At 51.8% G+C, this 13,008-nt stretch overlaps 1 protein-coding gene across 1 annotated transcript in view; it reads right to left on the minus strand.

Moving 5' to 3' along the window:
- LOC101948742 (zinc finger protein RFP-like) overlaps nucleotides 1–13,008 on the minus strand; it is a 1,201,957-nt gene that overhangs the window by 386,325 nt on the left and 802,624 nt on the right. The gene's annotated exons all lie outside the window — the stretch shown is intronic.

A 13,008-nucleotide genomic window follows, 5' to 3' on the forward strand; every position in this document is an offset into this window, starting at 1 on the left:
CGTGGTCTGAAGTCACAGATTTCATGACTTCTGTGAGCGCCATAATAAAATTGTAGCCTTACTTATGTGCTCTGACCCTCTCTCATTAGCACAGTGATTGCTAGTCCCTGAGTTCCTCCTTTGGGGCCAGATTGTCTTGTTCTCAGATAGTCTCACGTTTTTCCAGGCCATGCTGAAAAGCATTTACTGTCTGTACAAAATGGGGTCTTCGGGCTTCTGTGCTATTTCAGGTGGATGCGGCAGGGCCGCCCAGAGGATTCAGGGGGCCTGGGGTCTTCGGCGGCAGGAGGCCCCCGCCGCTGAATTGCCGCCGAAGACATGGCACTTCGGCGACGGGTCCCGAGGCGAAGGACCCCCCCCGCCACGGGTCTTCAGGGCACTTCAGCGGCGGGTCCCGGGGTGGAAGGACCCCCCGCCGCCGAACTGCAGCCGAAGACCCGGAGCGGAAGAAGCTCCGGGGGCCTGGGCCCCGCGAGAGTTTTCTGGGTCCCATGGAGCGAGTGAAGGACCCTGCTCCAGGGGCCCCGAAAAACTCTCATGAGGGCCCCTGTGGGGCCTAGGGCCTGGGGCAAATTGCCCCACTCGCCCCCCCTCTGGGCGGCCCTGGGCTGCGGTGAGTCTGCGGGATTCCCTCCTTCCCCCTTCACCGTCATCCTCCACTCTTGACACTGTAACATCTGTCCAAGCGATGGAGGGATTTATCCCATCCCTGTTCTACCCCTCCACCTCCCAAGATGTAACTTACCACTGGGTCCCTGGTTCTACATGGTAAAGAATCACAGTTTTGATGTCTGTGATCCTAAGTCAGACTCCAGAGGGCCTAGGAGTGGGTGGGGAAATCCCAATGAACCTCAAAGCACAGTTTGACCTTTCAGATCTCATGCTCTGTTTCCACTTACTGGTAAAATTGCTTCCTGGCTTTTTCTAGGCTTAGTCCAGATCTTTTGTAGATGGGAATGGTTCTCTTTCTTTCTTATATTATAATGATGCTAAAACTTTTGCAACTAATACAACCGAATAATGAAGTGAGAAATGAAAGCAGTTTAGCCACTTCAGAAGAAAATGGGTCTGTTTATTTTCCTGATTTTTTTGAGTCTTGAAGGATGCTTGGAGATTTCACTTTATGAATGTGAAAGTGTTTTATAGCCCACCCTGGACTGTGGGTGTTTCCCCTTTCATGAAGGCTGTTAGGTCACATACTTTGATATTAGTTTAGTTTGACAGGATGTAGCTCAGATTTATTGCGGACTTCATGAGACAAGTGATCATTTGCCAAAATCGTCCTTTTTTAGATTTTATTTTATTTAAATTTTTATCTAACCCTTTGTCATGAGATTCTTTTGTGTGGTTTGAACAATGACAGTGATCAGTATCTCTCAGCAGGAACACAGATGATGCAAACTAGATCGACACTCCAAGAGGCAGAGACTGAAACGGAAATGAAGTTACTGCCTGATCCCTGCAGTGATGTGAGATACTGTTGGGAGGGGGAGAAGGTGAAGGGAAACAGAGCTGGGAAACTGCTGGGTTTGCTCCTCAGAGCCAGACGGCTGAGGCTGGGAACTGTGAACTTGGTGCACCAGTTCCAGAGAGCAACTAGACTTGGCCTGTGTAGTGTGAAGCTGGACCTGAACTCTAAAGGCCCATGAATGATACCCCAAGAGAAATGATGTGAGGAGGGGGCAGCGTCTCCCTATTGCTAAAATGCTGAGGTTGGGCACAGGCAAGAAGGGAGCTGGGGATGTTAGGAGACCTGGGCAGTCTTGAAGCCAGGCCGATCCCCATCACTGATGGCAGAGGGAAATGAGGAACCTGATAGCCCAGCTGGTCACGCCCTCCATATGTACCGCAGAAACATGACAGAGTTTCTTTGCCCCACTCGCCCCACACTGCATCCCACTTGTGACTAACTGCTGCACCCCATGTTCACCACTGTGTAGGGTTTGGATATATTGTGTGCCAAATGTGCCTGGTGAGGGATCATTGGAAAACTCATGATCTACTGAATATTGTGCCGTTGAAATACGTGTAACACCAGAGCATGTAGAATGGTGAGTTTTTAATGTATGTTTATTGCTAGGCTGACCATATTCCAGGTGCCCCAAAAGAGGACACTAAAGGGGGGTGGGAGCTGACGGGGGGGTGTAGATTTAGGAGTGCTGGGGGGTGCGGTGGGGGTACTCATGAGGTGAGGGCAGTGTCGGCCGCTGTCAGAGTGGCAGGGCAGTGGCAACAGCTGTCAGTCAGCTCCGACCTGTGGGACCCCCTCCCCAGGGCTGGAAGCCTGGGCCTGGGTGGGCGGGATCTGGCAGCAATCAATCAGCTGTGAATGCCGGGCAATTCACTAGTTGGGAAGCTGACTAATCAGGGATGTCTTTGAGCTTCAGTGCTTGTGCTCTGCAAACACCCCTGGACATTTGCTGTTATGGGAAAACCTACTCGGCAGACTCAATAAAGATGATCTGTCCGGAAAAACCCAGACATATGGCAACGCTTTTCGTTACTGAAATACGTCATAGTTCTGGGGATTGTCCCACTCAAACTCCTTAGGGACAACAAAGGATCGACCGTTGGTGTTAGAAAACTCTTATCTGGCCGTCCAGCACCAACAGGAAGAAAGGGGTAAACAAAGAAATTTATAATTCACCTGAAGGATGCTTTGGAGCTCACACACACCGTGAAGTTGCCTGACCCCATGACTGTTGGCCCCTTACTGAAACCGAGGGCACGTCTACACTGGCAAAGTTACAGCATCAGCAGTTATAGCGCCGCTCAGAGAGCGCTGAAAGAAAACCGCTGTTGTGTGTTCACACTGACAGCTGCCTGCGCAATAGCATATTCACACTTGCGGCGCTATTCGGAGCAGTGCACTCTGGGCAGCTATCCCACAGAGCGCCTCTTTCTCTTTTGCCACTAAGACTTGTGGCAAGGCGGAAGGGGTCGCAGGGCATCCTGGGTCCTGTCCCAATGTCCCATGATGCATTGCTTCGCATCCCAGCAATCCCTGTGCTTCCATCCGCATTTGGCGCCATCTTTCAATGGTTTGTGTACTGCATGCCCTGCCTTGCCTCTTTCTGGCTGCAAGAATGGATCCCGAGCTGTTGACAAGAATGCTGTTCACACTGACCAACACGTCACGAGTGGCAGTGGAGTTATTCCTTAAACTACAAAGGCAAGAGGAGTGCGACATTGATCTCGCCATGTGTAGTAGCTACGACACGAGATTTCTTGTGGCATTCACTGAGGTGCTGACCACTGTGGAACACCGCTTTGGGGCTTGGGAAACAAACACTGAGTGGTGGGACCACATCGTGATGCACGTCTGGGATGACGAGCAGTGGCTGCAGAACTTTCGCATGAGGAAAGTCACTTCATGGGACTGTGTGATGAGCTCACCCCAGCCCTGCAGCACAAGGACATGAGAATGAGAGCTGCCCTGTCACTGGAGAAGCGCGTGGCGAGTGCACTGTGGAAGCTGGCTACTCCAGACTGCTACTGATCGGTCACTAACCAGTTCGGAGTGGAAAAGTTGACCATTGGACTCAAGTTTGCAGGGCCATTAATCGCATCCTGCTCAGAAGAACCATGAATCTGGGCAATGTGTGTGACATTGTGGATGGCTTTGCACAAATAGGTTCCCTAACTGCAAAGGGGCAATAGATGGCATGCACATTCCAATTCTGGCACCAGACTACCTAGCCACCAAGTACATTAATCGCAAAGGGTATTTCTCAATGGTTCTCCAGGCACTTGTGGATCACCGTGGGCGTTTCCCGGACATTAACGCAGGCTGGTCCGGAAAGGTGCATGATGCACGCATCTTTCAGAACATTGGCCTGTTCAAGCAGGGACTTTCTTCCTGGACCAGAAGATCACCGTGAGAAAAGGTGAAATGCCTATTGTGATCCTGGGAAACCCTGCCTACCCCTTAATGCCGTTGCTCATGAAGCCATACACGGGGCAACTTGACAGCAGCAAGGAGCGGTTCAACAACAGGCTGAGCAAGTGCAGAATGACTGTGGAGTGTGCATTCGGCCGTTTAAAAGCCCGCTGGTGATACCTGTATGGGAAACTGGACATGGCCGATGATAATATTTCCTATGTAAAACTCAGCCAGTACTCACACACCTGACACTAACTGGCTGACCCCAGGCAAGCACTCATAAGCCACAAGACCCCAAAAATATTGTGTAGCCACAGAGGCAGGGTAAATCACTGTTCCTGGACCCTGCTGTACACTGGGCACGTGGCTCTTGGGGACTTGGGAAGAGCCAGCACTGTAGGGTGGGCCTGATAATCATTCCTGTCCCCAGACTTTCCATAGGAGGTGATAATTTTGGAAGATAACTCGCTGCTGATGGTGAGCAGGGAATCAAGGGAGGGTCTTCTCCAAGCCTGCAGCTTCCGCCCTGGCCCCTATGCGGCTCGCCTGTGTCCCCTCTCCCCCTGTGATGGCACAGTGGTGCGGGAAAGTTACCGTTAATGGGGCAAGAAACAAAGCAGCTCTGCCAAGGAACCCATGGGAGCGGATTGCCCGGTATCTCCACGAGAGTTTCCTGGAGATCTCTGAGGGAGATTCCCATGAAGTGAGGGAATGTATCAACAGCCTGTTCCACTGCTCAAGCTAGGCATGAGGTGGGAGACAAGCCTGTTTTCTGCAACCCTCCTTTTTCCAACAACTCGCTTCAGCAATTCCCCAAAGCAGATCCACTTACCAGGGGCCTCCTCTCCTGCTTGCGCTTCGCCAAGCTCTGACACCTGTGACTGGCTAGGCTCCTCCGGGGTAGCAAATGCTATGCAGATAAAACTACACAGGATCTTTTCAGGGGACAAGGCAAAATGCTACATTGATTATGATAACACAATTTGATTTATAGCTAATAGCTAATACCTACACACACACACACACACATCAAATGTTCTGCAGCTGCTGTATAGTTACCAGTCCTGAACATAGCTTGAGTCCGTGGCCTGATTTCACAGCTTGGATTCGTAGCTCATGGCGGCTAACTGGCCAGGAAAACCGGGCACAAGGAAGGGCTGAGTCTCTGTAGGGCAGGCACCAAGCCCCTTCAATGTTGGCAGAAGAACGTTACCCAAAGTCTTCCATCTCACCCATCTATTTTATAGGCTTTAGTTTGAATCAGGAGTCTATAGGTCTTGCTCTGTCAGCAATCTGTGTGATTGATCACCCATCAATTGCAGACATAACTTTCAACCTTGGACCTGACTTTGAACTTGCTTCATTTGTACCTTTGTTCTTTTCTTTTAGGGTGGACTCTTCTCACTTTGTCAGGGCTGTTGTCTGCATCTTCAGCCGTTGGTGTTTGCACTTCACTGTGTCAGGACAGGCTGGGGCTGGAGGTTGCGTCCATTATCCATGCATCCCTCATTCACCCATCTGAACTTAAGTTAATAAGGTTACTGCAGGGTTTTGCAAAATGGAGTAAGCTTTTCAAAATGGGGTTTTGGTTACAATATGGAGTCTTAATAATAATAGTAATTTAAAACAAACAATTTCATTCTTCAGTTCTACAAAAAGAGCTCCTGACTGCATGCATCTCTGACTTCCAAGTCGTCCTCTGCCTCTGGTTTCCCCTCCCCCTCTTTATCCAAGATTGCCTCCTCCTGGCTTGGTCCACTCTCGACTGGCAACGAAGCCAACGAAGTATCCACAGGGGACTTCGCAGTGGAGGTGGGATCACCACTGAGTATCATGTCCAGCCTTTGTAGAACCAGCAGCTCCTGGGTGCAGCTCTGGAGCGGTGCATTGCCTCCCATGCCTTGTGGTAGGCGTTTCGGAGCTCCTGCACTCTGACCCTTCAGTGCAGTGTGTCTCTGTTGTGGCCCTTTTCTATCATGCATTTAGAAATCTGTCCATAGGTATCAAAATTCCAACGGCTGGAGCACAGCTGTGACGGCACTGCCTCCTCTCCCCAAATACCTATGAGGTTCATATGAGGCTCAGCATTACTCCAAGTGGGGAATCGCCTGGTGCATGGAGCAGGCATGGCCACCTGGAAAGATGCACTTAGACCACTGCATGCATCACCGAGCAAACAGGATGGGGACTTTTAAATTTACAAAGGAATGTCTGGGGTGGGGCTGACGGTCATCTGAGGGCAGGGCACTAAAGTTCAAACCGATGGCCGGAGAGGTGAGAACAGGCATTGTGGGACACCTCCCGGAGGCCAATCGCAGCACTGTAATCACCACGGTGTCTACACTGGCACCGCAGCGCTGTAGCCACAGCGCAGAAAGCTCTACGCCTCTCGTCGAGGTGGTTTTCTTAAAGTGCTACAATGGTGCAGTTTCTACGCACTAAGTGGCTTGGCAGTGTGTGCACCTCGGGAATTACAGCGCAGAAAGCTGCTTTACTGCGCACAAACTTGCCAGTGTAGTACTAAAAGACAGGAAAGGCCAATGAGAAATAAAGTCCCTGAGACTAGTCCCCAGGGCCAATGGGGAGAGGCTAACACTCTAGGTCAGCCTCATTGACAGGACAGGCAGGCCAATGAGGGAGGCAGGAGCCCGTCCTCTGTGTGAGCTGGAGCTGCCTGCCAGAGAAGGGCAGAGCTAAGGGGAGAGTAGCAGCCTGAGCTGGGCTGGAGGCAGAGGGAAGCTGGGGCTGGAGCAGTCCGGAGCTGGGTGCCGTGAACAGCTGGGGAGTAGGGTGACCAGATGTCCCGATTTTATAGGGACAGTCCCAATGTTTGGGTCTTTTTCTTATATAGGCTCCTATTACCCCCTACCCCCTTTCCCAATTTTTCCCACTTGCTCTCTGGTCACCCTACTGGGGAGAGCGAGGGGAGACCCTGGGCAGCGTGGGATGACATCCTGTTTTCCTTTCCCTTTTCTTCCTTTTTTTTTTTTATTACTTGCTGTTTAATAAATTGTAATTCTTCTGAACTCTATGCAATCAGGGAAGCGTCCGGAGTGAAGAGAGCACCCCAGACTGGGGATATCACACTCTGTCCTCCGTCTGAGTGATAGCAACAAGATTGGGGGTGAAGCCCCCTCAGGAATCCTGGGCCCAGCCTTGTCGGGGTTTCAGGGACTAGAGTGGAAGGGGAGTCCTCGAGGTCAGGCAGGCCTATGGGTAAGAGGAGTGGGAGCGAAGACTCAGATCTTTCTGCTATTCAATTCCGTTGGCGTGGTGAATAAGTCAGAAAAGTTCCCCACACTAGTAGGACGGCTCTCTCTCTGACCTCTGTGCATATTTATTGGTTTCTCCTAAAGTTCGTTAGGTTTATGGGGGAAGTGTCAGAGCCGGCAGCAGTGAGAGTTGCTGGCCACACTGTGAGGCCACCAAATTTGGTCGTGAGAATCCCTGGGCTAGATGCTCATGATGGGCCCTTCTGACCATAGAGCCTGTGAGTGGAACAGGAGCCGGACACAGAGATGCTGCAGCGCGGTGGGTTGATCGCTAGGACCCAGGAGCAGCTGGGAGGCGGCTCTGGGGGGAGCGATCGCTGGGCTCAGGCCCGGCAGCAGGAAGTGACTCGCAGCCGCTGCGGGGACTCTGGCTCCAGGCTCCTGGCGAGATCCCCGAGCCCCGGCGGCTGGTGCTGGGAGCCCGGAGCCCGGGCTGCAGCCGGGAGAGGGGAATCTCCAGCAGGGCCCTTCCCGCTGCTCCCCAGGAGCCTCTCCCAGGGCAGAGCCCCCAGCCCGGCCAGGCCCCTTCCCGGCCCGGCCCCTGCCCCAGGGGGCCCCGCTCGGAGGGAAGGTGAGAGAGACCCGCCCCCCCGTCACCCCCGGGCTGCAGGGGGAGGAGGATAAAGAGGGGCGGGATGCGGGGGGCAGGCTGGGATGGGGCCGGGGGCGCACTGAAGGGAAGATGGGGCGATGCAGGGCGATCGGGGGGATTGTGGGGCTGAGGGGAGCGAGGCTGGAATGGGGGAAGATGTGAGTGGGGGGCACAGCGAGGGAAGGGGGATGTGGGGAGGCTGGCGGGGGAAGGGGGGGGAGATGCCAAGGCAGCTTCTCCGCCCCATGGGACACGAGGCTGGAGGGGCGGCGAGAAGCTCTCCTCCTCCTGGAACTGGTCAAACCGGCTTTGGGTGGGATCAGGGGACAAACCCCCCAGGGCAAAAACCTTGATCCCCTCCCTCCCGCAGACACCCTGCTCCCAGTATGTTACTGTCACGCACCCGTGCTGGTGGGGTCTGTGTGTCCTGAGTTTTGGGGGCAGCCCGGGGCCCTGGTCTGATTTCCCTGCAGGTTTCAGATCTCAACCATACCGGTGTCAGGCCGGAGTCACTGCGGGCTCTGGCAGGGGGAGTGCAGATGGGCCAATGGGATCAGCCTCTGCCTGCCTGTCCCTGGGAGCTGCCAGGGGAGTCCAGGGCAGCTCATTCTTCAGGTGATGCCACCAGAGGGCTCCGGCTGTTGCTAAGGGAGAGGGGTTTACACTGCAATGGGGGGCAATCCCCCAAAGTGGCCGTTTTGATTCTGCTCTTTTTCTAGTATTTAGCTCAGAGATGCTGTTACTGGGAGGGTCTGAAGAGCCTGGGGGAAATCGGGATGTGACATGGACTGAAGCCCCTTCTGTAACCTCCCCCACCACCCCTCTCACCCCGACAGGCTGAGGAATCACATCCATGTTTTGCTCCAGATCGTCCCATTGTGCAGGAGACAGGGAAGGGAAATGGCTGTGATGGAGCCAGCTCAGGTAGGGGATTTTCAGGGAGCTGCTGGCCGGGCAGGAGGGAGAAGCAGGGAGGAGAGAGGGTGTGATGAACCTGATGATTTTCTGAGTAGGCCCATTGCTGGTGGGGGAGGGGACATTCCCCCATTTCTCAAACAGTATATAACCCCCTTGGCAGGGCTGGGAACATTTTCCAGGCTTCCAGTGCTGGAGCCTGAATCCACTGGCCCGAGGCTGCTGTGAAATACGAAGGGAAGCTGTTGGGATTCCTGTCCCTGTCCCCGGCTCAGAGCTCTGCTTCCCGTATCAACCTGTGGCTGGCAGGCATGTGGGAAAAGAGAAGACCCTGCCCTGCTCCGTGTGCTGGGGGGGACAAGGAGCTCTCACCTTCTCCCCACCCCCTGAAGCCTCCTGGCTGCTCTGAGCAGGGTGGGGGTGGGATTCTGCTATTCTGGCTCTCCCACGGCTTCCATTTCTTTATCCTTCCTCCCGTATGACTATTGGGATTGTGGCTGGGGCAGCAGGTGCTGAGTGCGGGACTCTTGTTCTATTAGATGCCGGTGACCTTCGAGGAGGTGGCTGTGTATTTCACCCAGGGGCAGGGGGCTCTGCTGGACCCTGCTCAGAGAGCCCTCTACAGGGACGTCATGCAGGAGAACTATGAGACGGTGAACTCGCTGGGTAAGGGATTCCCATTCCCTCGGTTATTGGAAGCCGTGGGGTCTGCGAGTCTTTATTTGGTCATGTTTTTCCCTGGTCAATAAGATTAGAGGCGAGTGGGTTCCCTAATGCATAACTGCCATGTGAGAGAGACTTGCATCTCTGTGCCCTCTCTAGTGGGACGCGGTGTCAAAACCTAATGGACAAGTTAAACCATCCCCACCCCTCCAGCTTTCAAAGGGGCATAAATCCAGCATTGTCCTGTGTGTTGTTTCTTGGCTGCAGAAAAAATCCCTGTTCACCTCCCTCCTTGGGACTAGCTCCAGCCATGGGGAGGGCTCTGGGCTCTGCAGGTTTAGAAAGAGGCAGGGGTTTAAGTGCAGAGTTGTGTGAGAGTCAGCAAGGCCCCCAGAGTGCACAGATCCTGGGAATGCCTAGTGAGGGTGTAGTAATAATTCAACTCACCTCCCCAGACAACCTCCTCTGCTCAAGGGGGCTCAGTGACAATTTTCACATCCTCTTGGATTCCATGTTCCTCCATCAGAGCACAGGGACAGGTTCCACTCACGGAATGTCCTTTCTCACAAATACTCCACCAATGCTCCATGCACCCTGATCTGGTCTGATTTCCCCCTCTGCACAGGATTTCCCATTCCCAAACCTGAGCTGATCTCCCTCCTGGAACGAGGGGAAGAGCCGTGGGTGCCCAATCTCCAGGCCTGCGAGGAAAGAGAGATCCTGAGTGGTGCCCACATAGGTGAGGACTGACACAGAAACCATTTGGGGAATGAAGGAAAAAGTTGAGAATACCAAAATATGGTGTGAGAAAGCGCCCTCAGTTCTTCCTCATCTCAACCAGCGCAGAGCTGTAGTCAGCAGATATCACTCTCGCCATGCCACCCAAGCCTCTTAGCTACAGGAGTTTCCTTCCCGTTTCTCCTTTCCTGTGAGTATTTGGGTGGGATGTGGAGGCAGAATCCAATTGCTCAGACTTTGTGTTGGGTTTTCCCTCTGTGCTATTCCTCTTTCTCCCCAGCACAATGACTCCTGTCTGGATTGTGTCTCTCCCAACAGGTGCTGAGCGAGGGAGTGAGAATGAGGAGGGGAATCATATTGAGGAAGTTCCTGAGGAAGTGGAACCACAGGGGACCTTTGTGGGAAGAACTGAAGGGATTTTTTCCCAGTGCTGGGATGAGGGAGAATCCTGGGGAAAATGGCACAGGTCAGAGACGCTTCTGGGAAACCATCCATGGAAAAAAGTGGATGAATCTATTAATGGTTTGGGAGGAGACAAGGATCCCAGAACTCAGCAGACAAATCCAGAGGAAGAGACACCCTGTCACTGCCTGCAGTGTGGGAAAGGATTCATTGTGAGATCACAGTTTGTGACACATCAGACAATCCATACCGGAGAGAAACTCCTTCAATGCTTGGACCGTGGGGAAATCTTCAGTAACCTCTCATATGTTAATAACCATGGGAGAAGCCACACTGGAGAGAAACCCATTCAATGCCTTGAGTGCAGGAAATATTTCAGTTCAAAATCAGCACTAATTTCACCTGAGAAAGGCCACACAGGAGAGAGACCCCACAAGTGTTTGGACTGTGGGAAAAGTTTCCTACGAAGGTCAAACCTTGTTAATCATAAGGCAATCCACACAGGAGAGAGACCTCACAAGTGCTTGGACTGTGGGAAAAGTTTCATACAGAGGTCAAACCTTGTTAATCATCAGACAATCCATACAGGAGAGAGACCCCACAAGTGCTTGGACTGTGGGAAAAGTTTCACTTGGAGAGCATCCCTTCTTAATCATCAGGCAATCCATACAGGAGAGAGACCCCATAAGTGCTTGGACTGTGGGAAAAGTTTCACTTGGCGATCATCCCTTGTTAATCATCAGGCAATCCACACTGGAGAGAGACCCCATAAGTGCTTGGACTGTGGTAAAAGTTTCATACGGAGGTCAGACCTTGCTAAACATCAGGTAATCCACACGGGAGAGAGACCCCACAGGTGCTTGGACTGTGGGAAAAGTTTCACTTGGCGATTATCCCTTGTTAATCATCAGGCAATCCACACTGGAGAGAGACCCCATAAGTGCTTGGACTGTGGGAAAAGTTTCATACGGAGGTTAGACCTTGCTAAACATCAGGTAATCCACACAGGAGAGTGATCCTATAAGTGCTTGGACTGTGGAAAAAATTTCACACGGAGATTACACCTCATTAAACATGGGAGAATCCACACAGTATCTAAACTTCTGTATTTCATGGCAAGAAAGGGTAAAGCATTTTGCATGTAATTGATTCAGATTCAACCTTTAGAGAGAGATTTTAAAAGTGTGTTCATCTTAGATAAGCTAGAGTTTGAAATGTAAACATGTATTATTAAAGACTTGGAAGAAGAGGGGTAACTGTAGTGGTCTATGTTTAGCTATATCTTGTTAGAGGTTAACAATTTATCCCAAGGGTTCCTGTATTCTGTTAATTCAGGGATCAATAATTCAGAGATTATACCCATTGCCCCTGCCACCTGCCCAATTCTAGCTCAGTCTCATTGAAATAGCTGGGGTTAGGGGCTGAAGGATGGAGGGAATGTTTATAGCTGAAATCACCAAAATGTGTTTTGCAAAGTTAGTGTTAATGGGATCTGTTCCGCTCTCCTGCTCGGACATTTTCTCTGAGGATCCCGGAGATAGAAATGAGTAGGTGTTACCATCTTGGCTACCAATCCTAAGGGTGACAAAACTAGGAATTCTCAAACTGCAGGGCAGGCCTCCCAAGGGAGGCACAGGAATGTGTCAAGAGAAGTGTGACCTCTGTGGGTTGTTTGGGTTTTTTTTAAAGAGCACTGGCTGTTAGCTCCAGGTGGTTGGGACTTGTGAAGAAGGAGGGATAGCTCAGTGCTTTGAGCATTGGTCTGCTAAACCCAGCGTTGTGAGTTCCCTCCTTGAGAGGGCCATTTAGGGAGCTGGGTCAAAAATCTGTCTGTGAATTGGACTAGATGACTTTCTGAGGTCCCTTCCCACCCTGATATTCTATTCTATAACAGGCCTAGCTGGGAGGTGGGGATAGATGTTCATGCTCTTCACCTGAAGATGGGAGAAGTAAGGGTGTCAATGGGGTGATAAGTCTGCTGTGAACAGTGATATTGGTGAATATCACTTTTCACGTGGCCACCCTAACTTCTGTGCTGCTATTGGAGTCCTTCAGAGTTGGGCACCTCACCAGCAACTACTCTGCCGTTAGAGCTGGGTTCCGATATATGTGCTTGTGAGGTTGGGGGTGTAAATGACAAAAGACATAAAGAAGGGATGGGGGCAGAAGGGGGGCTGATGAAACACATTTGAGAACCACTGATCTACACTATTATGGGCACCACGTTTATAAAATGATAAATCTTCTCCAAAGTATGTCTTGTGAGGTATGATAGGAAAAGTCAGCGTCTGCTGAATATTATTGTCCCTTTGAAATATGTCTATCAGCACTGTCCATGGAGCTCTGAGAGTTTGCTGTATGTTTGTTACATGCTGTAAAGCTGGAAAACGCCCACAGACTTGCTCCTCGGAGACAATGGCCATTAATTGCTCAGCCGGCCATTCACCAGCTGTGGAGCTGGGAACAAGAGAGTTACAATTCACCGGAAGGATGGCTGGACACTCACTTAGGCCACAGACTGATTGTCGCCTGCCCCTCGGCTG

The sequence above is a fragment of the Chrysemys picta genome, chromosome 12, assembly GCF_011386835.1.
Source record: "Chrysemys picta bellii isolate R12L10 chromosome 12, ASM1138683v2, whole genome shotgun sequence".
In the NCBI taxonomy this organism is placed as follows: Eukaryota; Metazoa; Chordata; order Testudines; family Emydidae; genus Chrysemys; species Chrysemys picta.